This window comes from Equus caballus, chromosome 1 (assembly GCF_041296265.1).
Source record: "Equus caballus isolate H_3958 breed thoroughbred chromosome 1, TB-T2T, whole genome shotgun sequence".
Taxonomy (NCBI): domain Eukaryota; kingdom Metazoa; phylum Chordata; class Mammalia; order Perissodactyla; family Equidae; genus Equus; species Equus caballus.
The window spans coordinates 63993926-64014258 of NC_091684.1; the positions used below are offsets into that span (position 1 = coordinate 63993926).

Below are 20333 nucleotides of genomic sequence, written 5' to 3' on the forward strand. Positions count from 1 at the left end.
TGAAGACAGTTGGGGAAGCCCCAAGTAGAACAGATTCCAATGCTTGTCTTAACTATAGGGCCCCTCAGAATGTACTTGGGTGCACATGTGTATATCTAAGCAGTTCTGCAGGAATTTATATTGGGCATCAACTATATCCCAGGCACTGGGCTTAGTGCTAAGGATATGAAGTTGGGTGATGTTCTGAGTTGCCTGGAGGAACTCATGTTATAACAGGAAGCACAGTGATCGTGAACCTTTATCACACTATGTTCTACAATGTCAAAGGAGGGTTCCGGAGGGAAGGAGCACAGGATGCTACAGGAACTCCACCTAAGGGCAGGGAAGTCTTCATGGAAGAGGTGATTCCTGAGCTGGGGTGTGGAGCATGAATTAGAGAAGCTAGCAGAAGAAAGGGAAAGGGAAGTTCATTCATTGAGGGTGAGGAATACAAAAATGCAAAATGTCTGCGATGAATGCAGGATGAAACAAAATTGAAGGCATGGTACCTGATTTTGAGAAAAAGAGATATACATACTGAAAATCTACCTAAATATCTGGAAAAAAGTATATTCAACTAAAAATTTTTAGAGTGTCCACTGTATACAGAATTTTGGGAGGAAGATGTGATTATGGAACCATTAGAAGAGAAAGTAAGGAAATAGAAAAGCTGGATAGACCCAGCAGCTCTAGGTTATTTCCAGTTTCCAGATATGGAAATTGAGGCTCGGGGAGGTTTAGTAACTTGCCCAGGGTCACCCGACTACTCCTTATTGGAGCTGGAGTTGAAATCAGATCTGGATTTGTTAAAGAAGCCTCCATAGAAGAAAGGATTTTTGTACTGAGATTTTGCAGAGAGGAACTAGAAGAGTTTCATCTGGCACTTATTGGAATAGTTTCTTCTTGTACCATGTCGTGGTACCTGAGGTTTCTCTTGTCAGTGGTAGAATTCTGGCCTTTTAGAATATGAAGGGACCGTTGAGATTTGTTTACAGATGGGAAAATTGAGGTCTAGAGAGGAGAGGTGATCTGTCTCAGCTGAGTAATGGGACAGGTGAGGCGCGAACCCAGTTAGCTGATACAATACTCCAATGTTCTTTCCACTCTAACATACCATTACATTGGCAGGAGGTATCGTCCTCATTCATTAATGTTTGCCTCCCTAAAATATGTCGGTTCCTCATACTGGAACTATCATAAGATACTGTGGTTAGAGTGATAGTAAAACCCTTTCACCTTCTTCATGAGAAATTGACCAAAATTGCAAAGTTCTGAAAACAAAGTTTTTGAAATAAATTTGTGATGGACTAACTTAGAACAAAGTCTGACCTGGGATGATGTGAAACTTTGATCTTTATTCATCCCACTTAGTAATATCAAGAAAAATTGTGAAAAACCTTGAGATGGGCAACAAAGATTCCTGAATGTTCTGTCTAGGGCATTCTTCTGGGTTTTGTTGTTGTCTTTGAGCTAGTTTATAAATCTTTTAGTTGCAGGAAATTGACAATAATGCAAATTGTTTATTGCCCTATGGATACCAGTTGTGTATCTACTCATAAAGTCATTTTAGTATCCCTGATTACCTGTATGCGTGTGGTACTTGGAATTCTCCTTTGGACTGGTGCAGTGTCTTACTAGTTCCCTCATTAATTAATGGATTCAGTTAAATATTTTACATGTGTTCACTTTATATGAGAGTCATGATTTTACCTTATTTTTTTAAAAAATTATCCTTTTACAGTATGAATATTCCTATCTTTCACTGTAGAAATATGAGCACCTGCTAGGACTGTTAACTCTTATATAGTATAAAAAATATTACCTTTCTAAAATCTGAAAAACACCATATATGAATACACACACACAAATACACATCTGTGTGTGTGTGTATATGTATGTGTGTGTCTGTGTATGATTTTATATATATGTATGTGTCTGTGTGTGTATGATTTTATATATATATATATATATAAAATCTCCAGAAGAATTTCACACAAGAGATTGGGGACCTGTAGTACATTACTCCTTTTATTATTGTTTCCTTGGTGTCAGGTCAATTCAGTCACAATTTACTGAATAGTTTAAGAAAACTAAAGCCTAATTCAAATGAAAAAATATTTTGTGAATTTTCAGAGCAAGAGAGAAGTTATAAGCTATAAGTGAAAAAAAGAAATGACACATTCAATAAAAAAATCACTGTTTGGGTCGATTGTTGTTCTTTTGACATTATTAGTCCAACATGCTGATAATCAGCACACTAAGAATAAGGTAAGTGCAAAAACAGACACCAGAATTGCACAGTGGTACTCTGTGATAAGGTCCTTCTTTAGTCAAATGATCCAGATTTATTTACTTATTTCTTGAATATTTATATATGTCTACTAATGAATACTTTTTTTGATAACTTAGGCAGAGGTTAAGGCTCCAGTTAGGGGCATTTCTGATTGTTATTGACAGGACCATTCTGACCACTCCAGTGACCTATGGTAGTCAAAATATCTGCACTCTTTGCCCTTCTCGTTTCTTGTTTGCCCCACGCTTGGGAAGAGGGCTGTATAGTGAAATCCTGAAGTGTCGGAACGTCCTGAAATGTTCTCAGCTTCTCTGAGTCCTATCGCCTCCCTTTCCCTAACTTTTAAGTAAACCAAAGAATTACTCGGCACTGGCCCGGTGACACAGTGGTTAAGTGCGCACGGTCCGCTTCTACGGCCCCGGGTTCACCGGTTCGGATCCCAGGTGTGGACATGGCACCGCCTGGCAAGCCATGCTGTGGTAGGGTAGGTGTCCCACATATAAAGTAGAGGAAGATGGGCACGGATGTTAGCTCAGGGCCAGTCTTCCTCAGCAAAAAGAGGAGGATTAGCAGCAGATGTTAGCTCAGGGCTAATCTTCCTCAAAAAAATAAAAAATAAAACCAAAGAATTACTAATTTATTTTTAAGCTTATCATAAGACCTAACCCTAAATATATGAACCTCTCATATCTGTAGATTCCCAAGGATATATCCACAGTTCCTGGCTTGAAAAATAAGGACTGATTTAATCAATTGGTTACACACTTTTTTTTTTAAATTTTCAGATGTACATCATATTTCGAATTCTGTGTACATCACATCATGTTCACCACCCGAAACCTAATTATAGTGCCTCCCCTCACATGTGAGCCTAATCACCCCTTTGCCCTCCCCTCTCCCCTGTTCCCCTATGGTAACCACCAATCCAATCTCCAATGCTATGTGTTTTTTTGTCGTTGTTTTTATCTTCTGCTTATGAGTGAGATCATATGGTATCTGACCTTCTCCCTCTGCCTTATTTCACTCAGCATAATACCCTCAGGGTCCATCCACATTGTCACAAATGGCCAGATTTCGTCATTTCTTATGACGGAGTAGTAGTCCATCGTGTATAAATACCACATCTTTATCCATTCGTCCGCTGATGGGTACCTAGGTTGCTTCCATGTCTTGGTTATTGTGTATAATGCTGCAATGAACATAGGGGTGCAAGTATCTTTATGTCTTTGTGTTTTCAAGTTCTTTGGATAAATACCCAGCAGTGGGATAGCTGGATCATTTGGTAGATCTATCCTTAATTTTCTGAGGATACTCCATACTGCTTTCCATAGTGGCTGCATCAGTTTGCACTCCCACCAGCAGTGAAGAAGGGTTCCCTTCTCTCCACATCCTCTCCAACATTTGTTGTTTCCTGTCTTGTTAATTATAGCCATTCTGACCAGAGTGAGGTGATACCTCATTGTAGTTTTGATTTGCATTTCCTGATAGCTAATGATGTTGAGCATCTTTTCATATGCCTGTTGGCCATCTCTGTTCAGATCTTTTGCCCATTTTCTAATTGGATTGTTGGTTTTTTTGTTGTTGAGCTGTATTAGTTCTTTGTATATTTTGGATATTAACCCCTTATCTGATATATGGTTTGCAAATATCTTCTCCCAATTGTTAGGTTGTCTTTTCGTTTTGTTGATGGTTTCCTTTGCTGTGCAGAAGCTTTTTAGTTTGATGTAGTCCCATTTGTTCATTTTTTCTTTTGTTTCCCTTGCCCCGTCAGACATGGGACTTGAAAATATGCTACTCAGACCTATGTCAAAGAGCATACTGCCTATGTTTTCTTCTAGAAGTCTAATGGTTTCGGGTCTTACGTTCAAGTCTTTAATCCATTTTGAGTTGATTTTTTTGCATGGTGTAAGGGAATGGTCTACTTTCATTCTTTTGCATGTGGCTGTCCAGTTTTCCCAACATCATTTATTGAAGAGACTCTCCTTTCTCCATCCTGTGCTCTTGGCTCCCTTGTCGAATATTAGCTGTCCATAAATGTGTGGGTTTGCTTCTGGGCTCTCAATTCTGTTCCATTGATCTGTGTGTCTGTTTTTGTGCCAGTAACTTGCTGCTTTGGTTACTATGGCTTTGTAGTATAATTTGAAATCCGGGAGTGTGATACCTCCAGCTTTGTTCTTTTTTCTCAGGAATCCTTTAGCTATTCGGGGTCTTTTGTTCCATATAAATTTTAGGATTCTTTGTTCTATTTTTGTGAAAAATGTTGTTGGAACTTTGATAGGGATTGTGTTGAATCTATAGATTGCTTTAGGAAGTATGGACATTTTAACGATGTTAATTCTTCCAATCCAAGAGCACGGAATATCTTTCCATTTCTTTGTGTCTTCTTCGATTTCTTTCAACAATGTTTTATACTTTTCGGTGTCCAGATCTTTCACCTCTTTGGTTAAGTTTATTCCAAGGTATTTTATTCCTAGGTATTTATTCTTTTTGTTGCCATTGTAAATGGGATTGTATTCTTAATTTCTCTTTCTGCTACTTCGTTGTTAGTGTATAGAAATGGAACCGATTTTTGTACGTTGATTTTGTATCCCACGACTTGACCATACCCCTTTATTATTTCTAAAAGTTTTTTAGTGGAATCTTTAGGGTTTTCTCTATATGAAATCATGTCATCTGCAAAGAGTGACAGTTTCACTTCTTCTTTTCCAATTTGTATCCCTTTTATTTCTTTTTCTTGCCTGATTGCTCTAGCTAGGACTTCCAATACTATGTTAAGTAAGAGTGGTGACAGTGGGCGTCCTTGTCTGGTTCCTGTTCTTAGAGGGATAGCTTTCAGTTTTTCTCCACTGAGAATGATATTTTCTGTGGGTTTGTCATATATGGCCTTTATTATGTTGAGGTATTTTCCTTCTATATCCATTTTATTTAGAGTTTTTATCATAAATGGATGCTCTATCTTGTCAAATGCTTTCTCTGCATCTATTGAGATGATCATGTGATTTTTATTCTTCATTTTGTTAATGTGGTGTATCACGTTGATAGATTTGTGGATGTTGAACCATCCCTGCATCCCTGGAATGAAACCCACTTGATCATGATGCATGATCTTTTTAATGTATTGTTGGTCTTTGATTTGCTAGTATTTTGTTGAGGATTTTTGCATCAAAGTTCATCAGCGATATTGGCCTGTAATTTTCTTTTTTTGTGTTGTCCTTATCTGGTTTTGTTATCAGGATGATGTTGGCTTCGTAGAATGAGTTAGGAAGCCTCCCCTCCTCTTCAATTTTTTGAAAGAGTTTGAGAAGGATAGGTATTAAGTCTTCTTTGAATGTTTGGTAGAATTCACCAGGGAAGCCATCCGGTCCTGGACTTTTATTTTTTGGGAGGTTTTTGATTGCTGTTATGATCTCCTTACTGGTGATCAGTCTATTCAAATTTTCTACTTCTTCTTGGCCCAGTTTTGGAAGGTTGTATGTTTCTAAGAATTTATCCCTTTCTTCTACATTATCCAATTTGTTGGCATATAGCTTTTCATAGTATTCTCTTATTATCTTTTGTATTTCTGAGGTGTCCATTGTAATCTCTCCTTTTTCATCTGATTTTATTTGAGCCTTCTCTCTTTTTTGTTTAGTGAGTCTAGCTAAGGGTTTGTCAATTTTGTTTATCTTTTCAAAGAACCAGCTCTTGGTTTCATTAATTTTTTCTATTTTTTTTAGTGTCTATTTCATTTATTTCTGCTCTGACTTTTATTATTTCCTTCCTTCTGCTGATTTTGGGCTTTGTGTGTTGTTCTTTTTCCAGTACCTTTAGATGCGCTTTTAGATTGTCTATTTGGGACTTTTCTTCTTTGTTGAGGTAGGCCTGAATTGCTATAAACTTTCCTCTTAAAACCGCTTTTGCTGTATCCCACAGATTTTGGCATGTCGTGTTTTCATTTTCATTTGTCTCCAGAAATTTTTTGATTTCTTCTTTGATTTCTTCATTGACCCAATCGTTGTTCAGTAGCATTTTGTTTAATCTCCAGGTTTTTGTGGCTTTTCTGGTTTTCTTCCTATAGTTGATTTCCAGTTTCATGCCTTTGTGGTCAGAAAAGATGCATGGTATTATTTCGATCTTCTTAAATTTATCGAGACTTGTTTTGTGGCCTAATATGTGATCAGTCCTGGAGACTGTTCCATGGGCATTTGAAAAGAATGTGTATTCTGTGGTTTTGGGATGGAATGTTCTGTATATATCTACTAAGTCCCTCTGGTCTAATGTGTCCTTTAAGGCCAGTGTTTCCTTATTGGTCTTCTGTTTGGATGATCTATCTGTTGGTGTAAGTGGAGTGTTAAAGTCCCCTACTATTATTGTGTTACTGTCTATTTCTCCTCTTATGTCTGTTAATAATTGCTTTATATATTTAGGTGCTCCTACGTTGGGTGCATAGATATTTACAAGTGTTATATTTTCTTGTTGGATTGTTCCCTTTATCATTATGTAGTGCCCATCTTTGTCTCTTGTTACAGTTTTTGTTTTAAAGTCTATTTTGTCTGATATAAGTCTTGCTCCCCCTGCTTTCTTTTCTTTGCCATTTGCATGGAATATCTTTTTCCATCCTTTCACTTTCAGTTTGTGAGTGTCTTTAGGTCTGAAGTATGTCTCTTGGATGCAGCATATACATGGATCTTGTTTTTTTTAATCCACTTGGCCACCCTATGTCATTTGATTGGAGCATTTAGTCCATTGACATTTAAAGTAGCTATTGATAAATATGTATTTATTGCCATTTTGTCGCTTTTTTTTCCTGGGTGTTTTATTAGTTCTTCTCTGTTCTTTTCTTTTTCTCTTGCTCTCTTCCCTTGTGGTTTGATGGCTATCTTTAGTAATACGTTTGATTTCTTTTGCCTTACTTTTTTTCCTGCTTGTTATAGGTTTCTGATTTGTGGTTACCATGAGGATCCTATTTAATATACTATGCATATAACAGTCTATGTTGAGTAAATAGACTCTTTAGCTTGACCCCTTTGTAAAAGCTCTACTTTTTCACTCCCCTCCTCCCACATTATATCTTTTTCACATCATATATAGTCTCTTGTTTAGTGTGTGTCTATTCATTACCCTCTTATCATTGAAATAGGTGATTTTAGTACATTTGTCTTTTAACCTTAATATTAACTTTACAGGTAGTTGGTCTGCTGCCTTGACTATAGTTTTACCTTACAAGTGATTTTATTGCCTGTTTTTTTTTGTTGTTGTTTTGGTTTTTTGTGATAATTTTTTTTATGTCTATTTGTGGTTATTGCTTTCCCACTTAAATAAGTCCCTTCGGCATTTCTTGCAGAACTGGTTTCTTGGTGATAAACTCCTTTAACTTTTGCTTGTCTCGGAAGCTCTTTATCTCTCCTTCCATTCTGAATGACAACCTTGATGGATAGAGTATTCTTGGCTGTAGGTCTTTTCCTTTTAGCAGTTTAAATATGTCATGCCATTCTCTTCTCACCTGTAGGGTCTCGACTGAGAAGTCTGCTGATAGCCTGATGGGCTTCCCTTTATATGTCACTTGTGGCCTTTCTCTTGCTGCTTTTAGGATTCTCTCTTTGTCTTTAATTTTTGACATTTTGATTATAATATGTCTTGGTGTGGACCTCTTTGAACTTCTCTTGTTTGGAGCTCTCTGTGCTTCCTGAACTTGGATGTCTGTTTCCTTCCTCAGGTTAGGACAATTTTCATCTACTATATCTACAAATAAATTTTCTGCCCCTTTGTCTCTCTCTTCTCCTTCTGGGACCCCTATAATGGTTACTCACATTAATTGCAGTTAACTGGCTCTTTTCCTGGAAGATAGTTGGGAGGAAGAGGAGTGGCATGTGTGGATGTGGACATCTACAATGCTTTATTCTCCAAGAGGCATAGAGCTGTGAGGTGAATATTGTCTTTATTAGCTGTGTGCTATAATATAATACAACTTTCATTAGAAATAAACATATTGGATTAATGCGTTCTATATTGTCTCCCTCTCTTCCCCACTCCTATTCTATATTTGTCCTTTTCTTTTTTTTTTTTAAGATTTTATTTTTTTCCTTTTTCTCCCCAAAGCCCCCCAGTACATAGTTGTATATTCTTCGTTGTGGGTCCTTCTAGTTGTGGCATGTGGGATGCTGCCTCAGCGTGGTTTGATGAGCAGTGCCATGTCTGTGCCCAGGATTCGAACCAATGAAACACCGGGCCGCCAGCAGCGGAGTGTGCAAACTTAACCACTCGGCCACGGGGCCAGCTCCCTATATTTGTCCTTTTCTAAAGATTTTATAACCCCACTAAGAATGAACTTATAAGAATATAGGTTAAACTGAATGCATCCCTTTACTGAGTGGGGATGGCTTTAATTTAAGTGATGGTCTTCTGCCTTTGTGGGGCAGGCATTTGCTTCTGTTGATGGAACTTTGGAACCTGTATTACTTAGAATCAGAGAGCTGGAGAGATCCATAGAAATGATGTGGTCCAAACTCCTTATTTTGACTATAGATGAAGAAACGTATTACTTTTATTTTTAATTCACATGTCTTCCTGTTCATTCTTTAAAGTAGCATTTTTCTGGACTTTTGCCATTAATGCTAGCCTGGGGCAGGATCGTTATAAATAGGTAGTACAGAAGAAAGGCCATCTTTAGTCCTTACAAACTACACTGCTACCAAGAGCAATCACCAACACCATCACCCCTTTCCTCCATTCTGTTTGTTAATTCTAAAATGAAAATAAAATACACAAAATTTCTGGGGCCTCTCCCAGGGCCTTAGAAACAGCCAGTTCAAATGAATGGCCCCCAAACTGAAATTTCAATAGGGTCTCAGCAAATTCACCCCTGCCGATAATGCTTGCTACCTGAACCATTCTTGTCTGAATCACTTCCTTTGCACTTGTCCCTGCCTTGTCTTGTATGGGGACTTATTATTATTTTCTGTAAAAGGCTTTTCTCTTCAAATAGACTGGAAACTTATTAAGAGCTGGATCTATATCTTAAGCTTTTTGTATTTTCCATAGTATCTTAGCAAACATATTCCCTGTTGGTCACCCACTGTGATCCAGTGGAAGTGGCTACCTGGATGCTATGTTGAGGATTCTCAGTCCTGCCTCAGTGAAAGTGTGCCCTAATTGATTATCAGGGTCTGCCGTGAGCACCAGTGTGGGAAGTAGTAGACAGGTGCTTCATGTCTCCCAGTCCTGTACTGGGCATCAGTAAGCATTCATTGATTGGGTCAGTGATTTATATTGCCATTCACAGACTCGTTCCCAAATGTAAATGCCATGAAAGCCAGACTTTTTTCATCTGCATTTTTTCCTCTCATGGATATATCCAAAACTCCCAAAACAGTCGCTTACATAGAGTGGGTGATGAATAAAATTTTTTCCCATGATTGAATTACTGAAAGGGATAGGAACCTTTGTACTAAACCTCATTAAATTTGAATGGCTTCTAACTAGTGATCTAGCAATACATAGATAGTAAACCAGATTATTTCAACTTTCTTCAAGTGTTCTAGCATGAAGATTATGATAATGAGGAATGTGAGAATGCCAGAGAATACGTCAATTGGAAATTTCTGCTTTGCTAATTTATTCAACAAATATATACATATTTCATTTATATAATTTATATAATAATTTACATATATATATATAATGCATCTACTATGTGTCAGGCACACTGCTCCCTGCCCTCGTGAAATTAGAGTCTGATATATTCCTTCTTTCTCATTACATGGTTAGGACTAAGTTGTAGGTCAAGTTTCTAAATGTCTCTTAAGGCACATAAGCATTTAGGCAATGTATTGACTCTGTAGGACTTCCATTTTGGTTTAAGACGCTCGCAAGTAGTGTGCTGTCAGCTACCAACATTCTCCTCTCAACCCTCTTCAGCCCCTTATACAGCATTTGGGATACCCACAGAGAGACCTTCTGCTTGCCAGGCCCTTTCATATATGCACGGGTATCACCCCCATTTCTGAGGGTGTGAATTTGCTTTTGCTGTGGTGCCTGTACTTAGAGATGATAAGGCATAGTGCAGTGCTTTCTCAGAGGATAGATCTGTTTTCCTATGAGGTTCTTTAGGGGAGGTGGGTAAGGGAATGGGATGGTGAGAGTCTGCTTGATGAAGCCTGTCCTAATTCTTCAAACTGAGCCCCAGATCAGCTGAGGTTCTGGGAAGGCTGGAGAAAGCACACATGCCTCCCCATGTTTGTGTTTAGACCAAGGGTTGCATTTCTAAGTCACATAACATTATGCTTATTATGTAAAGCCAAATTATTTTGTGAATTATCACAAATATTGATCTGTCCTTGATAGTCCTTTAGAGTTCTGCAGTAAATCTGCAGGCTGATAGCATTAGCAGGGCGTCAATTTTTGTCACTTGTAAGCTTCCCTCAGTCAGCTGCAGTTTGAAAGGAGTCCAGCATAACAAAAGCATTACTATCTCTTAAACTTGGCTTTCACCTTCAAAGACTAATAATTTATTATTCGGTGTTATGCCTCAGTGCGTTTGGTGACAATATATCATTTTTAATGTTGGTAACTTGATTTTCGTAATATAAAGACATATAAATAGGAGAAAAAGAAAATCATAGCTAAGTACTTTTATGGGTAGCAATCTGAATAGTGTTCTTGATGCAATTCATCCAACATTTATCTGCATAAATTATGGTAGTTAAAGAAGAGCAGATGAGAAGTACACTTAAGGCCCTTTTTTATAGCAACATAAAATAGAGCAAAAATTACATTCATTACTTTTTAAAATATAGCAACTCTTTATTATAGTTTTCATTCATTGAAAGCAAATGTCTTGTTAGCTAATGAAACACTGTTTGATGTTAAGTAGATTTGGTATTATACTAGAAGCAATATTTGCCTCTTTATAAAGCCTTGTCAGTAATGTCCCCACTTTGTCACTGGCCACTTGTTCTCAGAATATCAAGGGTATAAATGACCTTTAGAAAGGAAAAGGAAATCTCCTTTATTAGCAAAAATGAATAACTTGCAATGTGTGTTTACTTTGTACCTCTAAAGTGACTTTGAAATGTACAAGGGTCTCTTTCGTTGAAGCCAGAGGGCCCAGAGCAGCACAAAGGGAAGCAGGCTCTAAGATCTTCTGTCGTTACCCTCCCTTCCCTTTACCAGAGCATATCTTTCTATTTATTTTTTATACTTTAGATTTAAAAGTAAATAGAAAAACATTCCTCACTTTTCCTTTTTCATTTGCTACGTAAATTTCCTTCCAGGTTCTGCAAAGAAATTCTGAGGCATGAAAAAGAGTCCAGGGTATGGCTGTGTTAGAGTGCTGCTGGAGAGGAGAATGGCTGTTGAGAACCTGCTTTCTCTCTTTCTCCATTCCTTCTTTTCATCTTGCCTCCAAGGAGGCCTCTGGGGAGAAAATGTAGCCCTTCCCGAAGGTGCTGATTTCTCCAGCTTGGTACACTCGGGTCACTAGGTTAATTCTCTCTCCTTCCCACTTGCCTTAGCCTAGGCTTGTTCTGTTTGTGAAGAGCTAAAATCAGGCTGAGCAAGAAGGGAGAGGGCAGAGATGTGAATGAGTAAAGGAGTATCATATTGGCCCCAAGGGCGGGAGATGTGGTCCGGCCTCCTGAGGAGGTGCAACATAAACTAGCACACCAGGGTGGAGGTGGAGCTCCTTGACTCTGGGAATTCTTTCGACAGGCACCTCCACTTCCCTTTGCCCCTTGCCTTCTCCTCTCTTCCCTGCAGATCAGTGTGTTTCCATCGTTTGAGACTCTCTTAGAGTCAGAACTTTATTTGACATACTCAGGGGATCAAATCTCATTGGTCCTGCTCAGGCAAGTTCTCTAGCCCTGGTCCTATGATTGTGGCTTAGGAGGTGATGAGGTTTATATGGTTTCTAGATCAGAGGCTTCCAGGAATACATTCTCAAAGAAGGAAGTGAGGAAATTATTGGCCCTTAAACATTTTTAAAAAAAGTTTTATATTTAAATTATTAGAATCTTCAAACATACAAGAAAGTAGAGAGAATTATATAATGGAACCCCATGTCCCCATCACTGGCTTCGATACTTATGGACATTTTGTTCTTTCAGCTGTAATGACTTGACTTAACTGCTGCTTGATGCATGGAAGGGTGGTGCTCAAGTATACTGGGATCCTTAGTCATATGTCCAGGTGTTGTCTCCAAGAATTCCCATCTCAGCTCCTCTTACTGAGTTTTCTTGGACATTGTAGATATTCCTTAAGCCTTCCTTTAAAAAATACACCCATAAGGAGGCTGGCTCTGTGATCTAGTGGTTAAGTTGGGTGAGCTCTGTTTCGGCAGCTTGGGTTTGGTTCCTGGGCAGGGCCCTACACCACTCTGTTGGTGGCCATGCTGTAGTGGCGATTGACATACAAAATAAAGGAAGATTGGCATGTGTTAGCTCAGGTCGAATCTTTCTCAAGCAAAGAGAGGAAGATTGACAACAGATGTTAGCTCAGGGCAAGCTTCCTCAGCAAAAAAAAAAAAAAAAAAATACACCTATGAGAAAACCCAGTCTTCTGTACATCTGCCCACAAATATTTCTATCTCACTCTTCTTTCAAGAGGACACAGTTTTACATGTATTGCTTTTTCAATAAGGCGATGATAAAGGTTTAAGATGTAAACCATTTTAAAAAAGGACTTTCTCTCTGCTCCACAGCTGCCCTTTGATTTCTTCTCTAGTTAATTTTTTGTTATTCATAAGAAAGAACTTTCCAGTTTACCCTATTCTTTTCTGGGTTTGGTAGACCCCTTATTTCATTTGTGATGGCTCTGTTTCCCTTAGGCTAGTCAGAAGAAACTTGAAAGTATCACATGTTTAATAAATAGATTTGAAATGGATGGGTTCTAACTTTATTAGCATAGTCTTAGAGTAAGTTATTGTATTTTCTTGTATGGTCATAATGGAAGAATGTCTTTATACTGAGCTGAGTGGACTTTTGAGCGCTCCACGGTTATCTAGACAAGCCTAGAAGCAGGGGCATCTTGGCAAATAGAGGATGGCCCCTTTGAGATTTTGTAGGTAAGTGACAATAAGGATTCAAAGATTATTTTCTCTTTGTGCTTGCCTGAAAGGCCTCTTTGAAAGCACTGGTTGTCTCCTTCAAGATACGGTTCCTTTCTGTAGGAACCACTAGCTCTAACCACTGAGACCTTCTGTTCCCTTCTTCACTATGAAGCTTACTTGTATTTTTTCTTTCCACCATTGGCTTCTGATGGTTCCTTGTTCCACTCCAGAGCTGCCTGATAATCAAAACTGTTTGCCTTTTTCCCTATAAAGACTGTAATTGCTTTTAAGAGATTAAATGATGCCATCATATGAATGATGCAGAAAGTAGGTACTGTCCATTTCATCCTCTGCTTCCTTGCCACTGGTGTATGGTGTAAGACCTGACGGAAGCTATGAGCTTCCCTGGTATATTCTTTTTAAAAAAAGGATGTGTGTTTGCTGAGTTACTAAGTTCATTACAGGGTATGTTTTATGGAACCTTTTAAATGGGTTGTAGGGTTGAGGGTAAAATCATTTGGAGGTGTGAGTTTGTCACTCAAGCCTCTCCTCATCTACCTAAAATGTAGATGAAGGGACATCTGGAAATTGCTGAGGCCTGGCTGGATGGATAGACTGTTAGAACCAGAAAATACCTTATAGATCAGCTGGTTTAATACCTAATATTTGGTATTGTATGTCTTGACTGTATTATTCAATAAATACATATTGTTGAATGATGACAGCTCTTGCTTGGTGCCTGTGCAGGGCTGGGTCTGGTTCCAAGACTCGTGTTAGACCTGGGCCCTGCCCTCTGGTGGCCCCTAGTCTCAGGGAAAAACATGGATGTAAACTCATGTATTTTCTAAGGACCCTTTGACTTTCAATTCTGTGTTCAAGAATGATAAATTGCTGAGCAGAAATGTGAAGCCAGCTCACAAAAGGGTAACAAATTGGGTATAGAATATTTTTTTTGTGTACTCTGGCCTTTTGTGTCTGGGGATGCTACTATGGGCTTGGACCTCAATTGGACAGATAGTCAATATTCTTTCTTTATTCTCTTTCCTCACCCTTTATACAGCCCTTTCTTTACAGCTTTCCATCTTTTATCTCTCAAACCATTCTCCGACTTTCTATTTGTACCATTTTCTCCATTTATTCTCTTTTCTCCTCCTTCCTTAGTGCACGAATGTAATCAATGTTAGAAGTAATGAATGAAAGCAACTGTTAGCTTCTCTGAAGACAATGAAGAGACTGGAGATTAAGAAAACAAACAGAAGCAATATTTTAAAATCTTAACTGACTTGTTGTCCAGCTTGTTGTCTTTGGGAAAATATATAATGTGAATAATATATTAACACTGGGACTAGTTTTGGATAAATATTTAAAAATATGCCTGCTTTTTTGTGTGTGTCTGTGCACACAACTAGTAGTGTAAGTTTTAAAGAAGATATGCCAGGCCATTTATTTCATTTGATTAAGCCATTAGAAAAGATTAGAGATGTCTTTAGTTCTGGGGAGATAAGTTTAACAGGGAACGGATTTCAGAAACATCTGGGCAACATACACAACACCTTTCTGTTCTCTTATCTTTAAATGCAGGTGTTTGTATTTTTTTATAACAGATAAGAATGATAAGATGAAAACAGCATGTTTGAAAGCTCCACTTTCTTATATCTCATGCAGGTTTCTTCTCATGGCTCCCTTCAGATATATAAATATATGGAGAACTTAGAGTTTCATTTTTCTTTTCTTCTTAGAGAATATTATCTCTATCTAAATAAGTGTCGTCACTCGGTGATTGAATGTTGCTGTTAGAGCCTTCTGTCTTGAATAAAATTTTCCTTAAAGAGCTCCCCCTGCCTCAGATAATTGTCCCTTCCTGTTCACTTAGGAGCACATGCAGTATTGAGGTTACTGCCCAAATGAGAGCACTTTTATGATAAGCGAGGGAGTCTTGTGGGTCAGGATTTCTTTGACTTCTTGCCTTTGCTTTTATTAACTTGGCAGAGTAGCAGAACTGCTGGGTGTTAGGGATCTATGGTCAGAATTACTTGGGCTAAGGTACCCCGTTTCTGCATGGGATCAGTTGGGTGGGCAGCAAGGGGCTTGATGGTCATGGTCTATGTCTGCCATATATGTTTCGTCATGGTTCCTATCAGATGACCACAATGATGACGATAATGACAATGATGACATTCCTTTTCTAAGGGAAGGACTGGGAAGTCAGTGCAGCAGCCTTTTCTTTTCCACATAATTGTGAAGAATAAATCACTGTTGGTTTGGTTGGAAGCTTGTGTATTGATCACAGTTTTCAGTCCTTGAAACTGCTGGTGGAATCTTTTGTTCTTCCTGTTAACTTCATTAGAGTGGAATTTAGAGGAAGCTATGGAATTCAAATAAAGTGTATTATTTATAGGCACGACTGACACAAATGAAAGCAACACATTTTACTTAAAGTAAATATATTCTCAATGCTGGGAGTGGCAGTGTGTGAACAGGATCTCAATTTGTTCATTTACTAATTGTTCTTCGCTGTTGTGAAACATTGCCAGTGGATCCAAAAGAATTTATTTTTGCAAAGTCATCTCCTAAAAGAAGCCGAGACCTTGGTCAGTTGCAACCTATGCTAATGGAGATTCTCATGTGCAAGTGGGCAGGGTGGGTGAGAGACTTGACCCAAATATTCCTCTGAAAGATTCTAAACTATGAAAAGAGGTCCTGTGGACTAGGATGTGTATATAACTTTAACGGCCTAGAAGATTTTTACAGAGTTATTTTCACAGAGGCATCATGGGGTGGTTGTAAGAGGCTGGGTCTTCCTGGATTTCTCCCAGTTCTGCCACACTGGACACATGCCTTCTTCCTGGGTTGCAGAGGACCCATTTATGAAATGGGAAGGTTGCACCAGGAAACTGTTCAAACTTTTAAAAAAAAATTACAATCCTCATAATGATAAACATTTTACTTTGTAACCTAGCAGGTGTATGTGTGTATCTGGCCTTACTACAGGCAATATACTTTGATATTTTCCATTGCATTTCAATCTAGTCCATTCCATTCCATTGAAAAAATACTTTTCACAACTGAATAAACTGATTTTGATCATGACCTGCAGTTTGAAAACTATCCATACCAGTTGATTTTTAAGGTCTCAATTTTTCTAGTTTTCAGTTTTTCTCCGTAGGACGTGCATATCCATTTCATTTTGTGGAGTCTTCCTTGGGAGTCTTTTTGAAGTCTAATCTAATTGGCAAGGCCCAGTGTTTCTTCTGCCCCCTATAGTTTAGAACATTGATCCCAAAGTATGGCCCCATAGGCCACGATGGCCCACCAAGGTCTCTCTGCTGGATTGGAGAGTGATGCGGAGATGGAAGCCTTTTGAAATGTTCTGAATGTTCAATGATGTGCTATCTTCTACGCAGGGGAAGGTTTTGTTTGATGTCACTCACAGGTATGGTGAGAGGGTTTCAAGCCATTCAAAAACTTGCTCCATTCCTGGGGAGAGGATCCCAGGTTACCTGCTTGAGTCCAGGCTTAGCTGTATTTCTGACCAGCAGCAACAGTGGTTCCTTGGTCTGGCCCCATTCCTGGACACTTGGCTTGAGGAAGTTGCTTTCTTTTCTGATTCCAGAAAGTGAGTTGCTTTGACTTCTGGACATTTCTTCTTAATCTGTGGCCGGGACTAACCTGTGTCTAAAGAGAAGCTGAATGAGATGTTGCAAGACAAATTTCCTATGCTAAAAGATAGCTTGGACGAAAATGATCTCTGAGATTTCTTCCAGTTCTCATATTTTTTGACCTTGTTATCGTCTCCAGTTTCCATCTGAAAATATAGCCCTTGGAGGACTTCCTTTTTACCCTGAACTGTTTCTCTCTGTTTGCACCTGGCCACGTCCCGTCAGCTCTCTGCAACAGGCAGACACAAACTTACTATCACTTCTCATTTCAGAGGCAACAATTCTTTTGGAGCTGTCCACGGAATTCCTATTTCCTTCTAAGGGATGTCTTTTATCCTTGGCTCATGACAGTCTTTGGCTGTGAATGGTCACACATCTGCTTGCTCTGGTTACCCACTCTCTTTTTCACCCTCTTTTCCAATTTTTCAACCCTCTTTCTCGATTTCATTTGAATGTCTCCCCTCTTAAGTAAATTCCTCAAAGGAGTGATTTTCCATACTCCCATTGTTTGAGTTTTGCAATCAAAGTTTTCCAATAACTGACTTCAAAACCAGGCACTTGATCAAAATATCTCCAACCAACAGAGGAAGTGTGGCTACTCACATTCTCATTTGCCACCTTTGGCCCCGCCTTGCTTCTGCACTGGCATCTGTTATTCCATAAAGCCCAACCTATGAGAGCCTTGAGGTTTTTTCCTGTGGTACTACTGACTCGACCTTTACTAATATCGAGTATTTATTGCATTGGAGCCAGTAATAAAAATATCATGGCATATTAAATTTTAATTTTCTCAGATTTATGAGGAACACCAAAAAGGGAATGCTGTCTCTGGAATGTGTTGGAGAAAAGAAGTTTGTCACAAAATTTATTTATTTCCATGGGAATAGTGCCAGTGCCTGGTGCTACATGGGATTTGATTTGTTGCAGCACATTTCTTTCCTCCCCAAACAGTGTATATTTGTTAATGACTTAATTTATAGACGAAGAAGAGGCCTAGATATTCTTAATATGGAGATATCCTAAAAGAGTGACATCGGCTGGCTGTCAGAATTCCCATCTGATTTAATTTCCTGACTCTGGAAGAGGGATGGGGAGAATGTTCATTAATGTTTTAAAAAACAACGTAGCTGCAGATGTCCCAGGTCAAAAGTCATACTTAGAGATAAATCAAGGTTTAAAAAATAAGGGCAGCTCGTTTTCATGGTTGGGCTTTTCTCAGTTATTTCATTAAAAAAATAGTTACAATTCAGTGAATCCACAATGTATATTATCCTTTGCACAGAGTAGATACATAAAAAATGCTTGTGGAAAAATGGATATGTGCACTAAGGACAATGCCAGCCTCCTTCTGTATGCAAAATGATCACTGAGGCCCACAGAGGAAACCCCACTTTCACACTCCTTGTTCTTATTTGTTGTTTTCAGTTTTGTCCTCCTCTGATATTGGAGAAGCAGCAGAAATATTGGAAAAACAGATACCACTTAATGATAAACAGTGTGGATTTTGGCTTAGAGTCCTATATTTAGGACAACTACCCACTGAGTTAAAGCCTCCTCCTAAAATAAAAATTGGACCACCCATCCCTGTTCCCAGAGAGGCTGTTTTGTTGGTAGCATTCAGTTTATATATAATTGATGTAGTCAAAAATGTGAACAAAACCTAAGGTTATTTTTGCCTCCCATATTTATTTTGGTTTAATTGGATAGCAAAAATTCAACGTCATGTAACTATAGAAATCCTTGTTGAATAATGTAGTGTTTGTCCCCCAAAGCTAAACTATGTTAAAGACAAGATTCACTTAGAAATAGAAGAAAAAGTGTTCCACACACACACACAGACATTTATACAAACATATACACGCATACATGTACACACATGTACACAGACCCACACATATATACAGAACCACAATACATGTACATGCATACATGCACATATGCACGTGCATATATGCACACATGTACATAAACATATACATATGTACACATCCTAATAATTTATTATCCAAACTAGCACACTTTATTGATAATTATGCCAGGATAATGGATATAGACCAGGACTCTCCCAGTCAAACTGGAATGTATAGTCACCTACTTAAGTACATTGTCTTCCTGTATGACAAGAAGCTCTTAAAAAGATTGGTTATTCTGTTCCAGGGATTTTACACATTTATTTCTATACCATCATGGTTTGGAGAAGTTTAGTAAAGACTTTACCTCCATCCTTTAATAGAATTAGTTACTTTCTACTGAGGTGTTGAAGATAATTCTGATGATCTCATCTATAAATTGGCAACATTATTAATATATTTGCCTTTATTGGTTTTCTCCAGAAGTCTTCATTGTTTGCATTTTTTATGGAGGTAATTTGATTTTTATTAATATAAATAATAGAGAAGTTTGGCAACCGGGTATTCCACAGACATGCTGTTTCCTCTTCTTTGTTTACTTTTCTCTTGTTAACGTCATCAAAATGTTGACAGCTGCATAATTCTTTTTAAAGCATTCATAACCTGATAGATATTACAGATATTTGTCATTTTACTTTCAGTAAGTGACAGCTGGAATTAGCTTTCCGCAGTATTGGAGGATAGCGCAGGTGTAGTGAGTCCAGTCAAATTTGTGTTGCATTTCTTTAATGTGTAAGTGATTTTGAGTCCTGTTAAGGTCTAAGGACTGGAATGATGTGAGGAGAGGATCCCTTGTTAATCCTTTGTTTTGGGGGTACACTAGAAATTAAACTGGCAGGACAGTGATCTCTCATAGGTAAGTCTCAGCAATGAAAGAATCCTTGGGGCCACATCCTTAAATCATGTTTCTGATTTTCAAATCCCTGCCATGGTACAGAGTCTTCATCTTCTGAGTGGAAACCTCCAGAAGTGGAGGCTCAGTCCTTCTGAAGCCATCCATTATGTCTCTAGAAAGCACCAAATATTTGAAACCTATTTCTTACACTGAGCCCAAAGCTTCTACTTTGTCATTTCTACCCACTGGCCCTGATTCTCCTCTACTGTGGTTGTAAGCATTAAACCTAGTTTTTCTTTTTTTTAAAACAGTAACAAAAATAATTACTGATATTTATGGATTATATATATTGTGCTAGGCATTGCGGTAAGCACTTTTTATGCATTATCTCATTTAATTCTCACAACCTTAGAGGGTAGGCATTATTATTATGCCTAATTTGAAGAAATTGAGGCTCAGAAAGGTTGAAGTAACTTGCCAAAGATTCACACAGCTTCTAAGTGGCAGAGCCAGAATTCTTATCCGGTTTTCTTTTGAGGCTAAACCAATGCTTTATGTCATTGCCTAAGTCACAAAGCTTCTCTGAGCCCCCTTTCCCATCTGTAGTCTGAGGATGGTCATGCATCTGTCATAG

At 38.3% G+C, this 20333-nt stretch overlaps 1 protein-coding gene across 12 annotated transcripts in view; it reads left to right on the forward strand.

Annotated features, from left to right (window-relative positions):
- LRMDA (leucine rich melanocyte differentiation associated) overlaps positions 1 to 20333 on the forward strand; it is a 1071617-nt gene that overhangs the window by 216630 nt on the left and 834654 nt on the right. The gene's annotated exons all lie outside the window — the stretch shown is intronic.